Genomic DNA, 23,582 nt, shown 5'->3' with positions numbered 1-23,582 from the left:
GATCAAGCTCCAAAACCCTATCTTAGTGCCTGCTTCCTCAGACCTCACTCTTGGTGCCAACTGTCACAGGTTGGGTTTTTGGGAAGCAGACTATGAGATAGAATTTAACAGGCAGGACATTTATTAAGGAGTTCCCTTGGAATGAGTACTTGTAGAAGGGAGGGGGAGGAAGCAGGATTGAGCAGAGGGAGAAATTGAGCTGTATGCAGGTCCCATAAGGAACTCAGGAGATAAAGTTGACCTTCAGAGTTGTCCTGAGTTGGCTAAGATGGTCAGGCTCTTATACACCAACTTTGCTCAAGAATTGAATGTGGGACATCCTGGGAATGGGCCTAACCCCAAGCAGTGTAGTTTTCTGCAAATGTAGCAATCCTGAAGGTACCAAAGACTGCCGACAGCATTCCAGTACCTGGGACAAGTCCTTATTGTAGGGGGATCTGGGCAGCGCATCACAATGTCCACCAGTGGGGGGAAGTATTTGAATCTCTCACTTCTTTTGCTTTCACAGAGGGGAGAGAATTTCCACACCCCTAAGATAAAAAAGAATGAGAAGTCTTCCCTTTTCCTCAGTCTCCCTCCCCAGGGCAGTAGGAATGATTTCTCTGATAGATGAGATTAGAGAAGGAATCAAGCTTGAAAGGCTAAACACTTTCTGGGCTTTTTCTCTTTCTGTCTCTGTCTCATTCCTTTTCTCTGTCTCTCTTTATCCCCAGGCTTGTCAGTAGGATTCAACAAATTCTCTCCTCCTCGATGTTATAAGCTTATGGAGCAGACCTGAATCCCACAGGACGGCCTGAGAATGTCCAGTTTTGCCTATGACTGGGTGATGTATTCAGTTATGGGTTTGGATGAGGGCACCGTTAGCAAGCCTATTTGTCAAACCAAGCCCCTTTCTCTAATTGCCTTTATCCAAGCTAATTTTTATAAATTGTATTTATTATGAAAATTTCAAACATGACCAAAAGGAGAGAGGATGCTAGTACAATGAATGAACATATATTCAGTACCCAACTAAACAAATGTCAGGATTTTTATTCAAGCCAATATTTTGATTTCCTCCTGTCTGATTCCTGAATCTTATTTTTCATTTGTTTCCATACGTGGGAAGGGAAGAAAATAGTGTCATTTTAAAGATTCTTTTCAAAAATCAAGAAATTTAACATAAAATCTGGATTTGTGACTGCCCTTGGGGAAAAGAAAAAGGAAAAAGAAAAATTGGCAACACTGGACAGCTTGGCAATAACCAGCTGGCTCTGAGAAGCAGCTACCTGCTTTAGACCAGGTATGAGCTCTCCTGTTTGTCATGATCTCCTCCCCTCCCAACAGAGAGGCCAAGTGTGAGTTTGTCATTCACCATAAGGCTTAAACTGTTCCTTTTACACATCGAGTTTCCCTCCTTCCCTCTACTTACTTACATTGTCTGTCTGGCTCCTGTAGGCATTTGAATTTTTGGCCCTTGCTCTACAGACAGCCTCTTTAAGTTTACCGAAGGACCAAATCCAGTGAGACATACTCACAATGCCTGAGTGTTCATAACAGCTTTACTATAAGACAAAAACCATGTGCAAAATGTCCATCAGCATGTAAACAGACAAATTGTAGAATAATCATACAATGGAATACTATAGCAGCACTAAAAAGGAATGAATAATTGATATACACAGCAACATGGATGAATCTCAAAATAATTATGCCGAGTAAAAAAATAAGACAAAAAAGAGTACATAATCTATTATTCCATTTATATAAAATTCTAGAAAGTGCAATTAACCTATAGTGACAGAAAGCAGACCCGTGGTTGCCTGGGGATAGGATGAACAAAGAGGGGGGATGGATTACAAAGGGCTACGAGGCAACTTTTGGAGTTGATGGATATATTTATCTTGATTATGGTGATGGTTCCATGGATTTATATGTATGTCACATTTCATCAAATCATTCACCTTAAATATGTGCAGTTTATTATACGTCAATCAAACCTCAATAAAGCTGTAACAATAACAACAAGAAATAAAACTCAAAACAAACAAAAGACCACACCAGGTACCTGCCATACATACTAGTAGGTGCTCAATGCATGTCTATGCAAGTGTCATCAACAGACGATATTTATATTCATTTTTTATTCACTGATTGCTTACATTGACTCAGAAAGAAAAATCTGCAGTTCTGATCCTGATAACTTGTTATTAAATACTTATCCCTAGAGATGTCATAATACTAAGATTAAAGAGAAAGTCCAGGGGCCAGTCTGGTGGCTCAGTGTTTAAGTTTGCACGTTCTGCTTTGGCAGCCCAGGGTTCGCCAGTTCGGATCCTGGGTGTGGACATGGCACCGCTAGGCAAGCCATGCTGTGGCAGGTGTCCCACATATAAAGTAGAGGAAAATGGGCACAGATGTTAGCTCAGGGCCAGTCTTCCTCAGCAAAAAAGAGGAGGATTGGCAGCAGATGTCAGCTCAGGGCTAATCTTCCTAAAAAATAAAAGAAAGTCTAAATGCTTCTGGAAATGGATAACAGTGGCTGCCTCTGGAGAAAAGAACTAAGATGCAAGGTGAAAAGGATAGGCAAGTAACTTTTTACTGTTTGAATTAGTCACATGTATGTAATAAGTTCTATTTAAAAAGTTCCTTTTTTAGAAATAACTTGATTACAAAAACATGCAGTAAAAGATCATAGGAAGTGATTTGAATATGGTTCCATAAAACATTTTAACCCAGAGATAATTTATAGCTAACAAAATAAATTAAACATATGTAAGCTTTTGGTGGTGATGAGAGAATTAAGGAACTAGTCATCTATTAAGAATAAGACCACATTTCCAGCCAACTTATCAGTACCACTGAATACTAGAATACACTAGACAATGCCTTGAGAGTTCTGAGGGAAAGTAAATTCAGCTATACAGACCCAAAGAATAAAGAGCCTTTCAAATATTCAAAAGCTGAAAATTTGCCTTCCATTCTTTCAGAACTAGTTATCAAGGATGTTCTCCCACAAAACAAGAAGATAAACCAAGGAAGTAGATATGAATTCTAAAAGAGTGGCTCCAACGTTGGAGCACAGTAAAGGGAAGTTCTCAGCAGTACAGCAGAGTTAAAGAACAATTAGGCTAAGTGAAGGCAGAAGGTCAAAGTTTCCTGATGGACAATCACCAGGGGGCAAAAGAAAGAAAGCATCTCTGTAAAAGGAGAGTAAATGGAAAAAGTTGATATGATAAATTAAGTAAAATAAGCAAGGAAAAAAATGCAATTTGAAATTCCAGGAAAAGTAAAGCCATACAAGAAGTGTGTGATCCAAATATGAAGCACAAATATTTGGGCAATTGTTAATAAGGGAAGAGAATCCATTTGATCCTGATGCTCTGCACATTTTCCTTTGAGTAGCTTTCTAGTGGTTGTGACAGAGGTCTTGTAGAGAAGAAAATGTAATTCTGGACTTTACTTAGTCTGGAAGTTGGTTGTTAATTTTGAGTCAGCCTATGGACAAAACACAAAAGACTTACTTGACTGTGTTTAAGGGAGGTGAGTAGAAGGTGAGAAGAAAGAATAGTGGTATTGGTATTGGAGAGTTGAAATACCAAATAAGGTTGAAATATTATCTAGAGTTTCACAACGTATTATTAAAAGTTACAAAAATAAACAACAAAAGAGCTAAAATTAATGTAATAGTTAAATATTGGAGGAGTGGATATTACCATAATCCTTCGTTTTCTTTTCTTTTTTTTTTTTGAGGAAGATTAGCCCTGTGCTAACATCTGCTGCCAATCCTCTTCTTTTTTTTTGCTGAGGAAGACTGGCCCCGAGCTAACATCTGTGCCCATCTTCATCTACTTTATATGTGGGATGCCTACCACAGCATGGCTTGTCAAGCGTTGCCATGTCTGTACTCGGGATCTGAACCAGAGAACCCCAGGCCACTGAAGCAGAATGTGTGAACTTAACTGCTGCGCCACCAGGCCGGCCCCTATTTTTCATAGCAGATAGACATTAGATATTGTCTAAAGCTGATGTGAACATATTTAGAAATACTGAAGTAATTACAAACAAACAAAAACATGTAAAAGAGGCTGTCCCTGGGGATTAGTCCTAGAGGTAGAAAGGGTTAGGATGAGATTCGTTGCTTTTCATCATAAATTCTTTTGTGCTGTTTAATTTGTTTCCTTTTATCTGTTGCTAGGTGTGCGTTTCTTTGACTGAAAAAAAATTAGAGGCTGGCTTCTCTGTTTACATGGAAACAATATTTTAGACATCTACCCTATCAAGGATGACTCCCTAAAGCGAGTCCGGCCTCATCCCAGATCTTTCAGAACAAGCAAGTAGGTGGAAATTCCAAGGACACCAAGAACCTTGGACTAAGCAAATGGTTCTTCTCCTCATACTTTATTCTCTACCCTAAATGATATTTAAGGATCCTCAGTTCCTCTTACACTAGTTTCAGCCCTCTACTTGTGAAATTTCTTTTTTTAAAGTGTCTGAGTAGTTCTGATGCTCCATTTTTGGCGGGGATAGGGTTTTGCCTGCAACAAGGTTACTGATTCTGAAAGGGGAGGTATTCTGTCTTCCTCTTATTACCAACCTTGGGACAGAATTGATTGCTCATGTTTAGAAAAAATTGTGTTTTTAGTATTGAAAAAGGAATGAGAAAATCATGGTTTAATCTAGTAGGTAGGACACCATTACTACCACCAGTCAGCAGCACACCTTAATTGTAAAAGTAGAAAAAAATGGAAAACCATTTCTGGTTTTTGAAAAGCTCTAGCAATATAAGCAATAGCAAGTATCCTGTAACCAAGTGAAAAATGCAAAGGAAGAATACTTAATTTTGGCAGAGTAAAATGAGACAGTTGTCTTGATCCCTAAAATACTATGCTACAGATATTCATGGGGTTTGTAGAGGTAGTGAAAGTAAAGAATAAGAAAGCAAAATCAGCAAATCTCTCTTTGGTCTAAATTTCCAGTTGCTGCACCTGGAACTCTGTAGAAGGGGTGGGGAAGGAAAGAATCACGAATCAAATGTTACTGAGAAGTCTTTCTTACAAGATCTATATGAGGAAAACTACAAAACTGATGAACAAAATCAGAGAAGAATTAAATAAATGGAGAGATATTCCATGTTCATGGATAGGAAGACTCAATATCATCTAGATGTCAGTTCTTCCCAACTTGATCTAAGGATTCAATGCAATACAAATCAAAATTCCAGCAAGTTATTTTATGGATATCAACAAACTGATTCTAAAGTTTATAGGGAGAGGCAAATGACCCAGAATAACCAGCACAAAACTGACAGAGAAGAACAAAGTTGGAAGACTGATGATACCCAACTTCAAGACTTACTATAAAGCTACAGTAATTAAGACAGTGTGATATTGGTGAAAGAATAGACAAATAGATCAATGGAACAGAATAGAAAGCCCAGAACTAGACTCCCATAAACATAGCCAAGTGATCTTTGACAAAAGAGCAAAGGCAATACAATGGAGTAAAGATATTAACAAATGGTGCTGGAACAATTGGACATGCACATGCAAAAAAAAGGAATCTAGATACAGATCTTACATCCTTCACAAAAATTAACTCAAAATGGGTCATAGACCTAAATATAAAACACAAAACTATAAAACTCCTAGAAGATAACAGGAGAAAACCTAGATGATCCTGGGTATGGTGATATATTTTCAGATGCAACACCAAAGACATAATCCATGATATAAATAATTGATAAGCTGCAATTCATTGAAATTAAAAACTTTTGCTCTGCAAAAGACAATGTCAAGAGAATCAGAAGACAAGCCACAGATTGGGAGAAAATATTTGCAAAAGACACATCTGATAAAGGACTGTTATCCAAAATATACAAAGAACTCTTAAAACTCAACAGTAAGAAAACAAAGAACCCAAATAAAAAATGGACCAAAGATCTTTTCTTTTTTGATTGATTTATTTTTTTGCTGAGGAAGATTCGCCCTGAGCTAACATCTGTGCCAATCTTCCTTCATTTTGCATGTGGATCGCCGCCACAGCATGGCCACTGATCAGTGGTATAGGTCTGCGCCCAGGAACCAAACCCACGCTGCTGAAGTGGAGCATGCCAAAGTTAACCACTAGGCCATGAACCTGGCCCCTGGGCCAAAGATCTTAACAGATCGCACCAAAGAAGATATACAAATGCAAATAAGCACATGAAAAGATGTTCTACATCATATATCATCAGGGAAATGCAAATAAAAACAACGAGATAATACTATACATATTAGAATGGCCAAAATCTGGAACACTGACAACACCAAATGCTGACAAGGATATGGAGCAACAGGAATTCTCTTACATTGCTGGTAGGAATGCAAAATGGTACAGCCACTTTGGAAGATAATTTGGCAGTTTCTTAGAAAACTAAACATAATTTTACCATATGATCCAGCAATCACACTCCTTGGTATTTATCCAAAGGAGTTGAAAACTTATGTCCACACAAAAACCTGCACAGGAATGTTTATAGCAGCTTTATTCATAATTGTCAAAACTTGGAAGCAATTAAGATATTACTCAGTAGGTGAATGGATAAATAAACTGTGGTACATCTGGACAATGGATTATTATTTAGCACTAAAAAGGCATGGCAAGACATGAAAAGACATGGAGGAAGCTCAAACGCATATTACTAAGTGAAAGAAACCAATTAGAAAAGGCTACATTCTACAGTTTACACAGTATGCTTTATATAGTATGATTACACAGTATTACATAGTATATTTACATAGTATGACTCCAATTATATGACATTCTGGAAAAGGCAAAACTATGGAGACAATAAAAAGATCAGTGGTTGCCAGGGTGAGGTAGGAGGGAGGAATAGGTAGAGCACAGAGGATTTTTAGGACAATGAAAACACTAGTATGATATTATAATGAGGGATATATGTCATTACACATTTGTCCAAATCCATAGAACGCACAACACCAAGAGTGAACCCTAAGGTAAACTATGGACTTTGGGTGATTATGATGTGTCAATATAGGTTCATCCTTGGTAACAAATGTATCATTCTGGTGAGTGATGTTGATAAAGGGGGAGAGGCTATGCCTGTGTGTGGGCAGGGGGTATATGGGAAATCTCAGTACCTTTGTCTCAATTTTGTTGTGAACCTAGAAAAAACTAAACTAAACTAAAACTGCTCTAAAAAAATGAAGTCATTAAATGAGGGCAGCCAGGTGGTGCAGCAGTTAAGGTTGCATGTTCTGCTTTGTTGGTCCAGGGTTGGCCAGTTTGGATCCCGTGTATGGACCCACACACCACTGCTCAAACCATGCTGTGGCAGGCGTTCCACATATAAAGTGGAGGAAGATGGGTACAGATGTTAGCTCAGGGCCAGTCTTCCTCAGCAAAAAGAGGAGGATTGGTGGCAGATGTTAGCTCATGGCTAATCTTCCTCAAAAAAAATAAATAAAATAAAGTCATTAAAAAAAGTCTTCTGTAAAAGAAACAGCATCATTATTGTCATGAAAACAAGTTGGCTGAACATGTCTTACTTTAAGCAGAAGTCTAAGGTCAATGGAATAACTTTGAAATCTTCTTCATTCTAAAATTATCCAGAGAGGAAAAAAACATAAGTTTAACAAAATTTTTAAAGAAGGTCTGTCATCTAAATAGTCACAAACTAGCTCTGTGAGTTATAAGGCAAAATTCTTCACGTTGTTGGTTAATAAATGTGTAACTGTAGGCCATCCAAGACCAGTTCAACTGACCTTATCTTTTCAACAGAGTAATTAAGAGTGGTTTTTCAGGAACTGAGACCCTTGTCCAGTTCAGGTTGGTTCAGACCACAAATCCATCAACTGGGCCCAAGCAAATACTCTACAAGTGACCCTTTTGACGTCAAGGAGCTCCACCTGCAGATCATGGTAATGCTGCCATTTTGTGAACACGCCTTCTATGAAGAGGCATGAAGGTTGACTATGCTTGTGCAGATCATCAATTACCTCACTTCTCCTTACCTCCAATCATCTATCTCCACACTTCAGACCACCTTGCCCTGCTACCCTGTAAATATCCTTGAGTCCCCATTTTCGGGAAGGCGGATTTGAGACTTGTTCTCTTGCTTCCTCACTTTGCTGCCTTGTGATTAAACCCTCTCTTTGCTGCAGTTTCATTGTCTCAGTGATTGGCTTTCTGATCAATAGGCAAAAACGAACCTGGTTTGGTTACAAATGTTAACCATTTATTCTGTAATGTATTTATATTACATTAATATGTAATTCTATAAATGCAAGTTTTATATTTGTAATATTAAATATCTACTTTTGGACCAGGTTGGCTAAGAGATTGAGTTGAAATAATAGTCTAACGGGCATGTGTCTTCTTCTTTAGACACCTAACCTATTGAGGATGAATCCCCAAAGTGGGCTAGGCCACATTTCAGATCATTTGAAATGAGCAATGAGGTAGCAATTCCAAGGATACCAAGAAACTTGGACTACACACAGCTGTTCTACTGATACTTTACTCCCTACCCTAAACAATATTTAGGACCTTTAGCTTGTACCTACACTAGTTCCAGATACATTTTTTGATATTTTGTTCACACCTATGACTTGAATCTATTCATGAAAACTGCGGTGTTTGAAAATCTTTGCCAAGAGATATGGAATCTTGATTAAGAATCTCATGAAAGCAGAGGTTCCTGGGAAATATGATCCTGTAACAGAGTCAATATATTATGGGACATATTACTTGATCTTACCAAATAGCTAAAGGTTGAATGTATCTGCAATTTGCTTACATTTATGATTTATCAGAGTAGATCAACTAATGTGAAGAATTTGTGACAAAATAGAATCTGGAAAAGAATCAAGGCATATTTTGAATGTCATTAAGTATTTTAGATTATATTTTGTAAGCCATAGGAACCACAGAAAACTTTTGTGCCTTTTTAAAGGGAGGTGAATGAAAGACAAGGACTTTTTCAGAAGGCTGTTATAATTGTTCTCATGTAAGGCAATGGGAATTGGGGAGGGAAGGGCTTAAATGAGGATAGAGCAGAAAAAGCAAGGGATTTGAATGAGGATATGGTAGGACTTAGGTTTTTTTGAAGGAAAAGAGTCAAGTCTACAATGTAGACCCTAGGGAACTAGGTAATTATTTGCAAACACCAGCTCAACTATTGATTAAGTGAGAGGGCAAAATAAAGACAATTTTAAATCTCTATAAACTCAGAAAGTTGACTACCCAAGCCCTTGAATATTTTTAAAACATTGCTAAAAAGTTCTAAGCAAGATAAAAGCAACAATGTAACTAATACCAATGGCATTTCTATAAAAGTCTTAATTCATTTAACATTCATATCAACTCTATGAGATAGGTACTATTGTTATTTTTATCTTACAGTTGAGAAAACTGAGGCACAAAGAGATTTTCCCAAGGTCACATATCTTTCCAGAGCAGTCTGATTCCAGAGTCGATGCTGTTAATTACTACACTATGCTGAAATTACAATGCTGTTAAGAGAAATCAGGAAATTCGAATAAGAAAGATGCCTTATTTTAAGTGTTGAATTTTGAGCTGGAGCTTTCCGGCAAGTAAGCTGAACATGAGGAATTGCAGTTAAGGAAAAATCAGGAAACACAGTAATTTCGGGAGACTCTTGAAGAGAAAGAACGTAGCAGAGAACAACAGAGAGCTAGGAGTTTAACCATGGGATGGAAGAAAGAGGAGCTAGCAAAGGAATCAGAAGACCAGTAAACCAGGTAGGTTTAGATCCCAGGAATTGTCTTAAAAGAAAGGGAAATAGGGTTTCAAAGAAGAGAGAGAAATTGAGTGTGCCAAGAAAATGAAGAATGAGAAAATGATTGGAAATTAGAATTCTGATAACCTTAAAGTGTAATATCATTTTGCTGTTATGGAGTCAAATTGATAAAAGCTAAGAAATGATAAACAACCAGCAATAGGATATATTGAAGTATCTGAGGAAGCCATTTTGTGTAAAATTAACTAGGCCTGAACTTGTTTTTCCAAAAGAGCCTGATGTGGCCATTGAGCATGCCTTGTATATCTGCTTTAAGTATTTACTATGTCCCAAAGACAAGAACAATGTCCTTAAAAATGAGGATGAAACTTCCTCCACATGGGCATATCCTTAAGGATAAGCATCTCTCCCTAAACTAAGGATTGATTGCTGACCTGCTGTGCTCACCTTGTGACCACCCACCTCAAGACCACAGACCTGCTGTGTTCACTGAATTGCTGTGCCAGCAAAGCAATCTCATGACTATTGTAAAAGGGATATTCCTGTCATGTGTGATGTATGTTCCAAGACACCCCACTTCTTTGGTACCCTTCCTTCCTTAAGGAAGGAAGGCAAGGCCCCAGGCTAGTCCTGGGATCTGGCTCATAATAAACTCACACCAATTTTGATTTATAGATTATGGATTATTTGCGTTGACAGGAATAAGGTGGAAATGAAGGAAGTGACTGCTTCTTTTGAGAAATGTGAGTGAAAGGAAGGTTGGTAGTACAGTAACTGGAGAGACTAGCAGCACTCAGTTTTTTTAAAAGAACAATGGAATCTGTTGAAAAATAGAAAGGAAGAAGCCAGTGGATAAGAAGATATTGAAGATAAGAAGACCCTGTGAATGTGGTGGTAGAAGGAGGAAGTGGGAAGGGAAAGCATATTTAGGCAAAATTACTGGCTTTGGAGAGAAGGGGAGAATGGGTTAATTTGGTGAAAATTTTTGAGATCATGAACAGTATGTAACTACAGATATTTTAAGATGGAGAGAATATCAAACCAGAATTGGAGTCCCACTGCTTTGGCCCCAGGAAACTAGATGAAGTTATCTATTAGTATGGATTGGGACTGGCACCTTTTATAACAAGGAAACATAGGAACAGTCTTTGCGGAGAACATGATAGGAATTCAGCCAGAGATCAGTAAAACAAATTATATTCCAGACATGAATTTATAACCCAACCAGGTCGGTTGTGACTTCCTCCAGTGAAAAGCTATAAGCCTTGTGACCTTTGGGAGGGAAACTAGAAATACGGGTGAACTAGTGGAGATCGGCCCTGAAGACTATTTAGAAGGGCGATGCTAAGGCAATGCTGAAACAGAGCTGGCTATAGCAACAGAGAATTTAGTCATAAACGGGGTTGATGACCTGGGGCATTAAGGATTCTCCTTTGTATTGACAAGTTGTGAGCAGGTGAAAGCTAAGAGCCACGGCCACGGACAGGCTGATGGTTAGGGAAGAGGCCACATTCAACGGGATATTTTGGTCACGATCTCACGTTAGTCAATTATTTCCTTTTTGGAAGCTACAAGGCTAGGATTAACACGTCCGTTTCAGAGCCACTGAGAGAGTCCTAGGCTGTGGGAGGAGAAAGCTAATTCCAAAGCTGAGGCTGTATTTTCCTAGTCTAACTACAGTGCTTTCTCACTAACTAGCCAATGCTGCCGCCTTATGCAAAGCCGGCACCACGGAGAGGATGCTGCTTTAGAGAGGCAGGGACGACGCCAATCGGCCCGGGGCGGGCACTGTAGCGTCCAGATCGGCGGCGAGGGAGGTCCCAAACAGCTCTCGCAACCTTTTCACCCTCGCCGGGAAAGTGCCTCGTCAACAGTCAACAATAAATCGCTAATACAATGCTAAACTCTGAGGCCCTCGTTAACCCCTGGAGAGGCAGGATCAAGGTTTTGTGTCTCTACTCCCTCCCGTTTCCGCGGCGCCCGTCCTGGGCGGGGGTTGGGGGCACCAGGAGCACGGTGGGACTGCAAAGACGCGCCAGTCGCACGACGTGGGGAGGAGCCTCCGCGAAGGAGCCGAAGGCGGGTTTCCCTCCCAGGTCTAGAAAAAGCTCCAAAAATGGCGGGCGGCAACTCGGTTAGCCGGGCGCGCAGGCGCCGCGTTGGCCGTCCTTCCGCCCGCCTTGTGCGGCCCTCGAACTGTCCACAGCGCCCTCATCGAGAAGTACCCGCCGCTCGCGATTGGCTGAGCTGGGCTAGCGCTCCGTGCGGGGGCGGGGCCGCCACGCAGCGGCCACGTTTCCCGCGCCGCTGGTGCGCGTGCGCGCAATCCCCACAGGAAAGCGTTTGCGCGCGTCCCCGCTGCGGCCCCCAGCTCGCGCCTCAGCTCCCTCCCTTTTCCGGGCAGGCCCGTCCCGTCAGCGAGGCAGTAAGCACCGCGGCCAGCAGAGGGCGGTCCGGACCCAAGTCTGCAGCGGCGCCATTGGCGTGTGGAAAATGCCACCAGATGGCGGGTTAGGATTGCAGCTCCGTTGAAGGCGCGGCCCCCGCTCCCGAACCCCCGGCGACCACCCCGTAACAACCCCCCCACATCGGGAATAACACACCGGAGACTTTTGGGGGGAAACTAGGTCGACGGCCGGCGGCGCCCGGATGGGCAGCTGAGGTGAGTGCGGGCGGCGGCGACGGCGGCGGGGGGCGGGAAAGAGGGGGAATGCGGCGGCAGCGGCGCGGGGGTTGGAAGCGCCGATCCAAGATGGAGGCCGGGCGAGAGCGAGGGAGCGCGAGCGGGGAGCGGGCGGGCCGGGCGCGGGCCCCGCGCGGGGGAGGGAGGCAGCGCGGGCCTGTGCGGGGCGCGGCGGTCGCCGGCCGTTCGGGCGCCCGGGTGGGCGGCTGTGGGCGCGGCGGGCACCCCGGAGCCCTCGTCGTTCCCCACCCCTTCCGCGGGCCCGAAAATTGTGCCCCCGCCCGCTCGGGCACTACGGCGACGGGCGCGGAAGCCTTTGTGGCGCGCTCGGGCCCGCCGCCAAGCCCGCCCTCCGCCCCCCCGCCCGGACTCTCGGGACTTGCCCGCGCCCGGCGGGGCCGGGCCGAGGCGGGCTGCTGCGAATGCCTTCCGCCGCCCGCCGCCCTGCGTTTCTGCGGTGTTTTAGCGGTAGCGTCGTCACATGACGACGAGCTCGCCTCGGCGCAGAGGCCTGGGGGTGGCTGGCCGTGGCGGCCGGCCCAGGCCTGTTGGTGGGGTGGGGCAGGGGGTTGGCGGCCGGGGCAGAGGGGGCGTCGGGGCCGGGCTTCCCCGCTATCTGCCCTCCCCGCCCCCGACGGAGGCCTCCTTGTGAAACGTGTCCAGAGGCCCGAGCGCTGGCCCGCTAGTTTGCCAGTCCCCCGGGAGACGAGGCCAATAAAAGTTGTTTTCCCTCCTTTCTTGGGGTGGGGGCGGGGTGAAGAGCTGGGAAACTGGAGTGCCTGGAGTTGGACCAGGGCGTCGATTGGAGAGTCCGAACCGGCTGCTTCTGCGTGCTGTAGGGACGAAGAAATTTTCGAGTGTTAGGATTGTCACGTCACCCCTTCTACCCACATTTGAAATGATATCGATTCTCTTCACATTGCAAAGAATCGTGCCCCGGGTATATAAATCATGGGGTGGTTTTGGAAGCTGATAGACTCAAAACAATGCTATTTGTATGGGACGATAGCGAATTATTTGCTGTTAAAGTTGGTGTTAAGATGATGAGTATAGTTTGTTCCTTCTTGTAGTTGTGACTAGAAAAGACTATATTTTGCATCTTAGCAAATGTAGTTAGTGTTTGTGAAAGTATTTGAATTGGCATAAAGAAAGTTGCGTGATTTGTAACTTATGTGGAATTTGAATATGACTCCACCTTTTAGTTTTCTGTGTTTTTTAAAAGAAAATTGCAAATTCTGATGGTGAAGCACTTAGGGAAATATGCACAACGCTGAAAATAAAAACGACTTGTTTATTGTATGGTGTATTATTGTACCGCGTTCTCATATTTATGATGTATAAAGAATTCAGACTAAAAGAAATTTGCCCGACGGGGGAAATATTGAAAGATCCGGAAAGGTTGTTTACTTGCTTTTGATTTTTGAGAATGCTTATAAACACAAATTGTTTGCTATCTAAATAAAGTTGTAAAAAACCTACAGGTGTTTTTGTTAAATTTTTTTTTTTTACGTTTTCAGAATGTACTATAAAATGATTAGAGTGGTCTACCAATGGTCATTTTTACATCCAAACTGCTTTTGAGTAGAAATTTCATCCACTTTAGTTTTGAAGTTCTGACATTCTAAAGATGTTTGAAGGGATGTGAAGTATGGAAAATTGTTACACTACTAGGATTGCTTCCTTTGAAGACAGTAATAAAATTACTGTTGATTTGCACGGCTCTGTTAAAGCCTTAAGGCGGCTGTGGTGTAGGGGAAAGAGAGCCCTGGCCTGAAGTTACTTTAGACATTGCCTAGATTTGTGATCTTTGGGATGTCGCTCTTTGAGCCTTACTTTCCTCATCACTAAAATGAAAGCAATAAATTATATGGTAGTTGTTTAAGAAGATGTGTGTGGAAAAGACACACATCTTTTTTACCTAAGACCTTAAATACATACGCAAACACACACATCTTTAATTGTTAAAACTTTAAAAATTTATGCAGTTTTATACAGTTTTAGTGTTTTTTTCCTCGATTCTGGATCTGTGTATCTTCATAATCAATGCTGTAAGGAGATATAATGCACTTTGGGAAAAAAGATACATTTCTCTTCCTCCTTTTTTTCCTTTGCTGCTTTGTCCTATGTTGAGAGAGTGTATTAGTTTTCCTTTGATGTATAGCAAAGTACTACACATTTAGCAGCTTAAACAGCACCCATTTATTATATCACAGTTTCTGTAGGTCAGAAATCTGGGTACTGTGTAGCTGGGCCTTTCTGTTCACCATCTCACGAGGCTGAAATCAAGATGTCATCTGTGGCTGCATTCCTCATCTAAGGCGCAGGGTCGTCTTCTATGCTCACTACTTGTTGGTACAGTTAATTTCCTTGTGGCTGTATGACTGAAGTCACCATCCTGCTCGCTGTTGGCCAGGGACCATTCTCAGCTCCTGATGAGGTGTCCACATAGACACTTTACAACATGGCTATTTACTTTCATCCAGGTAGGCAGGAGCCTGTCTCTGACTTCCTTTGTCTCTAACCCTTAGATTTCCTTTTAAGACCCCTTTTTAAAGCTCATCTGATTAGGTCAGACCCACCCAGGATAATCTCTTTTTTGGTGAACTCAACTGATTAGGGACCTTAAATACATATGCAAAAAATCTATTTGCCATATAATAATCACAGCAGTGATATTTTAATTAGTTAATTAATTAATTTTGAGGAAGATTAGCTGTGAGCTAACTACTGCCAATCCTCCTCTTTTTGCTGAGGATGACTGGCCCTGAGCTAATATCCATGCCCATCTTCCTCTACTTTATACATAGGACGCCTACCACAGCATGGCTTTTTGCCAAGTGGTGCCGTGTCCGCACCCAGGATCCGAACCGGGCTAACCCTGGGCTGCCAAGAAGTGGAACATGCGAACTTAACCCAAACTTAACCGCTGCACCACCAGGCCGACCCCAGTGATATTTTATTGTATCTACAGGTCTCTCCCACACTCAAGGGAGGGGATTATACAAGGGTGTGGGTCATTGAGGGTTCTTAGAATTTTGCCTGCTGTGGGGAGAGAAATGTCTTTACATTTTCCTCTTTACAATCGGGACATACAAGGAGAGCACATAGGAAGAGTAATAATCTCACTTGATAAGTTTACTTGTACTTATTCTGTCTTTTCTTCATGCTTTTTCCTTTCCCGTATTTCCTGGTACTTCAGTTTAAGTGCCTCCTTGTATAAAAGTATTTTGTTTCACTTAGAGGAAATTAAAAATAAAATTAAAATAAAACTTGGGTAAAAAGAAGGAAGGCAATAGGAGAGATTATGTAGTTCTCACTGTTCTTTGATACCTGTTGTTTTGCCCATTTTAGAGATGAGATTGAATTTCAGAGAAGTTAAGGAATTTAAACTCTTAACATCACACTCCTATTAAGTCACAGGTTCACACACTCATTGCACCAGACAGCTGCTTTGGTGTGATTGGTCCAGCAGCTTGTGAGGAGGGAATTCTTATGAAAAAGAATATTTATTTGAAAGTGGCAGAGTAGGGAAGTTATTGATGGAATGAAGAAGGTAGCAGAAGTTTGGTCATGCTGTGTGGGATGCTTTAACAGTCCAAGAAGCAAAATATTTTCAAGAGGAGGCAGTTAGGACAGTTTTAGTTAAGGATATTAAGCTTTAAAGAATATAACCAGGAATTAAAATTGTTAGGGAGATACAGCTCAATTTCTTAATAGAGAGGTGATATATTAGGGCCTTGGTAAATCCTTATCAGCTGAATAGAAATATGAATCATTAGAATTTAGATGATTCTTACTACTGTGACGCTCTGTAGGCAAAAGTAGGGAGCAGAGACCTAAAAGAAAGCTGTTGCATAAGCCCTAGAATGAAATGATTCTTGAGGAAGGGTTTAGGGTTGTGTCTACAGAGAAGGAGGGATAAATTTTCTGTCGTTTTGATAGTTATGAGTATAGGATCCTAGCTTCCTGTCTTTTAGTGCTGAGAGAAACCTTGTCTTATTGAGAAATGTGATTCTTTTTAAGTGAGCTTTAAGTAGGTCATAGTTAGACCAGTTGGTTTTATAGAATCTTTTCTCCATATAATACACACCTTATTGCTTCCATTAGGTTTTTTTCCCTTTCTCTTCTAATTCTCTGTTCTTGTCAGTTGGTGCTTGAAGGATATGGCAAGTCCTACCTTCTTTATATAATGCGTTCCTTTGTGCTGTGGGCCTAATTGATGCACCAGGTAGTTGCCCAAATGTCTCTAAGGAGTTTTGCTGTCATTAAGCAAATATCATAATGGCTTGTAACTTCTTAGAAGCTCACAGTTAGAAAAACATTTTACAATTTGATCTAGTACAAACACACAATGGAAATAAGGGTTTCATGAAATAGCAATTGACCTTTATGCAGCGCACTCTGATATATTCTGATTTTTTTAAAAAATTAAGACTGCTCGTTGCAATTCACCTGTAGGATATCATGACTCACAGCAACCTACAGTTGGAAAAGCGTTGAATTACAATCTCATTGGTAATCAGGAAAGTGCAAAGTAAAACCATAAGAAGAAACCATTTCACTTCCATCAGATTGGCAAACATTAAAAATTCTGCTGATATCAAGTGTTAGTGAGAATGTAGAGAAATTACACTCCCACTCTTGGCGGGAGTGTAAATTGACACAGTCATTTTGCAAAGGAATTTATTTTATGTAGTAAATTGAAGATACATGTCCCTTAAACCTAGCAGTTGTACTTCTGTCTTTACATTCCTGATGAGAAAAATGCCTGTATACCAGGATATGTGAACAAAAATGTTCACAGTAGCCCTGTTTGCAGTAGCCAAAATTTAGAAACAAAGTATCCATCAGTGGTAGAATGGATAAATAAATGGTAGTTTTCAAAAATTAAAATAATCTTGATTCCTAGGATAACCTCACTTAACAGTGTATTGTCTTTTTTATATTTAATGTTTTGTTAGGGGCTTGGGAGTATTTCTTCATGAGGGATATTGCTTTGTAGTTTTCTTTGGTTGTAATGTCATTGTCAGGTTTCAGTATTAAGATTATGATGGCCTCATAAAATAAGTTGAGAGGTGTTCCCTCTGTTTACTGAAAGAGTTTGTGTAATATTGATGTTAATCTTCCTTGAGTATTTGTAAAAGTTCATCAGTGATACTATCTGGACTTGGAATTTTCTGTGTGGGAAGGTTTTTGGTAACATTTAAATTCAGTTTTTTTTAGTAGACGTAGGGCTATTCAGATTTTGTTTCATCTTATGTCAGTTTTGCTAAGTTTTATTTTTAAAGAAATTTGTTTGTTTCATTTCATTTGTTGACATAAGTTGTAAGGTTCTGTTGTTATCCTTCAAATGTCTGTAGGGTCTGTGGTGATAACTCCTCTTTAATTTCTGGTGGTGTTAATTTTTTTTTTCTTGACCAGTCTGATTCCTGGTTTAATCAATTTAGATATCTTTTTGAATAATAACACTGCTACTTTTCTCTGTCTTTTCCATCTCATTTGTTTCTGTTCTTTATGATTTTCTTTCTTGCATGTATTTTGCTCTCCTTTTTCTAGGTCATAGATTCCAGACATTTCTTTTTTTCTAATATAAGCATTCAAAGCTATAGATTTTCGTCTGAGAACTGTATCCCACAGATTTTGGTATGTTATATTTTTATTATCATTCACTTTGAAATAATTTCCCATTTGCTTTGATTTCTTCTTTGACCTTTGAATTACTTAAGAATGTTTAATTTCAAAATATTTGGGATTATTTTAGATATCTTATTGTTATTGATTTCTAACTTAATTTCACTTTGATGTCAGAGAATATAATATACTCTTATGATTTTAATCCTTTTAAATTTACTGAACCTTGTTTTACGGTCCGGCATATGGCCTATCTTGGTAAATGTACCTTTCACACTTGAAAACAATGTGTATTCTGCAGTTGTTGGGTATAGGATTCTGTAATAGTCAGTTAGATAAAAGGTTTTTTTTGTGTGTGTGGTGAGAAAGATTGTCACCGAGCTAACATCTGTGCCAGTCTTCCTCTATTTTGTATGTGGGACGCCACTACAGCATGGCTTGATAAGTGGTGTGTAGGTCCACGCCTGGGATCCGAACCTGGGAACTCTGGGTCGCCAAAGCGGAGGGCGTTAACTTAACCACTACACTGCTGGGCCGGCCCCTAAATAAAGGTGTTTTGATGGTATTTTTCAAATCATTTATGTCTTTACTGTTTTTTGGTGGCAGAGGGGGTCTAGTTCTATCAGTTGCTGAGAGAGATGTCAAAATATCCAACTATGACTGTGGAATTGTCTGTCCCTTAATCCTGTCAATTTGTGCCTCGTGTTCTGAAGGTTTGTTATTAGACACATAAAATTTAGGGTTATTATGTCTTCCTGATGAATTGACCATTTCATCATCATGAAATGTTCTTTATCCCTGGTGATAGTCTTTGTCTTGAAGTCTACTTTATTTGATATTAATATAGCCACTCTGACTTTTTTGTTTTATTGAGGTCGTATTGGCTTATAACATTGTGTAAGTTTCAGGTGTATGATGTTATATTTCATTTTCCGTATAGACTGCATTGTGTTCACAATCAACGGTGTAGTTTTTATTCATCATCATACATATGTGCCCCTTTACCCCTTTCAACCTCTCTCCTCCCACTCCCTCCCCTCTGGTAACCACTAATCTATTCTCCTTATCCATGTGTTTATCTGCCACCTATGAGTGAAATCATATGGTATTTGTCTTTCTCTGACTTATTTCACTTAGCATAATACCCTCAAGGTCCATCCATGTTGTTGCAAATGGCACAATTTTGTCATTTTTTATGGCTGAGTAGTATTTCATTGTATATGTGTACCACATCTTTATCCGTTCATCTGTTGATGGGCGCTTGGGTTGCTTCCCTGTCTTGGCTATTGTGAATAATGTTGCGATGAGCAGAGGGATGCATAGATCTCTTTGAATTTTTGATTTAATGTTCTTTGGATAAATACCCAGTAGTGAGATAGCTGGATCGTATAATTCTATTTTTAAGTTTTTGAGAAATCTCCATAGTCCTTTCTGTCCTGGCTGTACCAGATTGCATTTCCACCAGCAGTGTATGTAGGTTGCCTTTTCTCCACATCCTCTCCAACACTTGTTATTTCTTATCTTGTTAACTATAGCCATTCTGACAGTATGAGGTGATATTTTACTATAATTTTGATTTGCATTTCCCTGATGATTAGTGATGTTGAACATATTTTCATGTGCCTCTTGGCCATCTGTATATCTTCTTTGGAAAAATGTCTGTTCATATCGTCTGCCCATTTTTTGATTGGGTTGTTTTTTTGTTGTTGTTGAGTTGTATGAGTTCTTTATATATTTTGGAAATTAACCCCTTGTCAGATATGTGATTTGCAAATATTTTCTCCCACTTGCTGGATTATCTTTTCATTTTGTTGATGGTGTGCTTTGCTGTGCAGTATCTTGTTAATCTGATGTAGTCCCATTTATTTATTTTTTCTTTTGTTTCCCTTGCCTGAGTTGGTATGGTGTTTGAAAAGATGACACCAAGACTGATGTCAGAGAGTGTACTGCCTATATTTTCTTTTAGGAGTTTTATAGTTTCAGGTCTTACATTCAAGTCTTTAATCCATTTTCAGTTAATTTTTGTGTACAGTGTAAGATAATGGTGTACTTTCATTCTTTTGCATGTGGTTGTCCAGTTTTCCCAGCATCACTTATTGAAGACTTTTCTTTTGTGATTTTATGTTCTTAGTTCCTCTGTCAAAGATTAGCTGTCCATGTTTGTGTGGTTTACTTCGGAGCCCCCAGTTCTGTTCCGTTGATCTGTGTATGTGTTTTTCTACCAGTACCATGCAGTTTTGATTACTATAACTTTGTAGTATAGCTTGAATTGAGGGAATGTGATACCTCCAACTTTTACTTTTTTCTCAGAATTGTTTTGGCTATTTGGAGTCTTTTGTTGTTCCATATAAATTTTAGGATTTTGTTCTATTTCCGTGAAGAATGTTATTGGGATTCTGATTGGGATTGCACTGAATCTGTAGATTGCTTTAGGTAATATGGACATTTTAACCATGTTTATTCTTCCACGCCATAAGCATGGAATATTTTTCCATTTCTTTATGTCTTCTTCTATTTCTTTCAATAATGTCTTATAGTTTTCAGTGTATAAGTGTTTCCCCTCCTTGGTTAAATTTATTTCTAGGCATTTTATCTTTTTTGTTGCAACTGTAAATGGGATTGTACTCTTGACCTCTCTTTTAACTAGTTCATTATTAGTGTAATGAAATGCATCTGACTTATTTTGCAGGGAAAGATGTGCCCTGAGCTAACTTCTGTTGCCTATCTTTTTTTTTCCCCCTCCCAAAGCCCCAGCGCACAGTTGTATGTTCTAGTTTAAGTCCTTCTAGTTCTTCTAAGTGAGCTGCCACCACACTGTGGTAACTGACAGATGGGAGGTGTGGTTCTGTAATCGGGAAATGAACCTGGGTCATTAAAGTGGTGAGAGTGCTGACCTTTAACCACTAGGTCGTCAGGGCTGGCTCACAACTGATTTTCGTATGTTGATTTTGTACCCTTCAGCTTTGTTTTAGTTATTGATTATTTTTGATAGTTTTCTAGTGGATTCTTTAGGGTTTTCTACGTATAGAATCATGTCATCCACAAACAGTGAGAGTTTTACTTCTTCCTTTCCAGTTTGGATCTCTTTTATTTCTTTTTCTTGCCTAATTGCTCTGGCTAGAACTTCCAGTCCTGTGTTGAATGAGAGTGGTGGGAATAGGCCCTTTTGTCTTTTTCCTATTCCCAGAGGAATGGCTTTCAGTTTTTCGGCATTAAGGATGACACTGACTGTGGGTTTGTCATACGTGGCCTTTATCATGTTGAGGAACTTTCCTTGTATACCTATTTTATTGAGAGTTTTTATCATAAATAGATGTTGGATCTTGTCAAATGCTTTCTCTGCGTCAATTGAGATGGTAATGTGATTTTTATTCCTCGTTTTGTTAATGTGGTCTATCACATTGATTTGCTGATGGTGAACCATTCCTGTATCCCTGGAATAAATCTCACTTGATCATGGTGTATGATCCTTTTAATGTGTATGTTGTATTCAATTTGCTACTATTTTGTTGAGGATTTTTGCATCTATGTTCATCAGTAATATATGGCCTGTAATATTCCTTTTCTTTGTTGTCCTTGTCTGGTTTTGGTATCAGGGTAATGTTGGCCTTGTAACATGAGTTAGGAAGTATTCCATCCTCTTCAGTTTTTCAGAATAATTTGAGAAGGATAGGAATTAAATCTTTGAATGTTTGATAGAATTCACCAGAGAAGCTGTCTGGTCCTGGACTTTCGATTTTCAGGAGGTTTTTGATTACTGTTTCAATCTCTTTGCTTGTGATTGATCTATTCACATTCTCTATTTCTTTTTGATTCAGTTTTGGGAGGTTGTATAATTCTAAGAATTTATTTCTTCGAGATTAGTAAGTTTGTTGGTGTATTGCTTTTCATAGTATTCTCCTATAATCCTTTGTATTTCTGTGGTGTCTGTTGTAGTCTCTCCCCTTTCATTTCTAATTTTATTTACTTGAGTCTTCTCTTTTTTTCTTAGTTAGTTTGGGTAAGGGCTTATAAATTTTGTTTATCCACTCCAACTTTTCTTGAGCTTAATGTTTCCATAGTATATTTTTTTCAATCTGGTTACTTAAAACTCTTTAATTTACATTCAAAATGTACCTGTTGAACACAGCATATAATTGAGTTTTGCTTTTTTAGCCTTCTTGACAATATGGAAGTGAAATCTCTTTTTCAATTGTAATAAACATTGGTTATATGTTAATGCCTGTCAAGAACTGTGGAGGATCTGAGATTTTACCCTTATTTGTAGGCTTCATAAGTTAACCTGCCACAGTTTAATGGATGCTGATAGGAACCATGAGCCTCCTTGGTCAGAGATTAAGAACAATGCATTATAGCAATAGGAGTAGGCACAGAATCAGCATTTACGTCAGATCTCTGAACCCATTTGCACAGGGTAGTGTGAAGATCTGATACCTGCATGTCGAGTGGATTGTGTTACAGAAGAGGAATTCGAAGCTTAGAGAAACAGCTCTTTATAATGGGTAGTGAGGATGCCTCTCCTTTTCTGTGATGGAGAGGTTATGTCTCTTTTCCAAGACTGTTCGCTATATAAATATCCTTGAAAAGATTGGAACAAAGGCAATTGGTGCTTCTGTTTTCAAGACATGCAGAAAAGTGAGAGACCCATGGAGATTAGTTTCCCAAAACTGCCCATTGAATTTTCTCAATTTTGTATGTGTTATTTACTTCTTAAGTTTTTCTTCTTTTTCTTACATGGCCCCAGCCTAGCTTTCCAGCTCCATCTCTGCACTGTGCTTCACTATGGGTTTTAGGCTCTCACCAAATTGGATTACATACTTGTATGTGTTCTTCCCCCCATGTCTGTGTTCTGGTGTATATGTGTGTAAGAAAAAACTCATTGAGCATTTACTGTGTATCAATAAACACTTTACAATATCCTTGAGAGGTAGTTATTGTTACATTGATAACATCTGTGTTACAAGTTAAATTTATTTAATCTCAAATTAATTAAATTTATTAGATTAAACTTTCCAAGTTTGTGATGAGGGAGGGGCACATTGTAGAGAAGCTTTTGCAGCATTCTATTTCTTGACCTTTGTGTAGTTACATGGAGATTTTGCTTTATGATTCTTTAGACTGTTATCTAGGTTTTATGTGTTGTACTGTATAATTGATATAATTCATAAAGAAAGGAAAAGCAGAAAAAGCCAATAAATACTGAGTTGCAGGATCTGTGTAAAATCTTTCTTGATAACTTCACCCAACATTTATCACCCTCTCTGTATTTTCATTTATTGCAAATGCAGTATTGCATTTATTGTTGGCACCATAAGATTTGGTAAGTAGTGGTTTTCATAAGGCATAGTATCCTATATAATGTTGTAGACTAATCATCCAAAGGCCACACAGCCAATAAATGATAGAGCCAGGATTTAAACCCAGGTTTACTCTCAGAACCCAGACTCTAAATCTCTTAAAAGGCCATTTTTCTTTCAGCCTCATTTCTGCATGTTGAAATCCATTGCACTTTGAAGTTTATTTTAC

At 39.7% G+C, this 23,582-nt stretch overlaps 1 protein-coding gene across 6 annotated transcripts in view; it reads left to right on the top strand.

The window, feature by feature from the left end:
- Positions 1-11,978: 11,978 nt before the first annotated feature.
- STAG1 (STAG1 cohesin complex component) overlaps positions 11,979-23,582 on the top strand; it is a 363,800-nt gene continuing 352,196 nt past the window's right edge. For 2 of the 6 annotated variants that reach the window (XM_070576138.1, XM_070576137.1), the window contains exon 1: positions 11,979-12,404. The gene's annotated coding sequence lies outside the window, so the exon portion shown is untranslated. The remainder of the gene's footprint in view (positions 12,405-23,582) is intronic. The other 4 variants (XM_070576140.1, XM_070576142.1, XM_070576141.1 and 1 more) reach the window with 3 other exon arrangements.

This window comes from Equus przewalskii, chromosome 15 (assembly GCF_037783145.1).
Source record: "Equus przewalskii isolate Varuska chromosome 15, EquPr2, whole genome shotgun sequence".
Lineage (NCBI taxonomy): Eukaryota > Metazoa > Chordata > Mammalia > Perissodactyla > Equidae > Equus > Equus przewalskii.
This window is presented reverse-complemented; position numbering and strand designations above follow the sequence as displayed.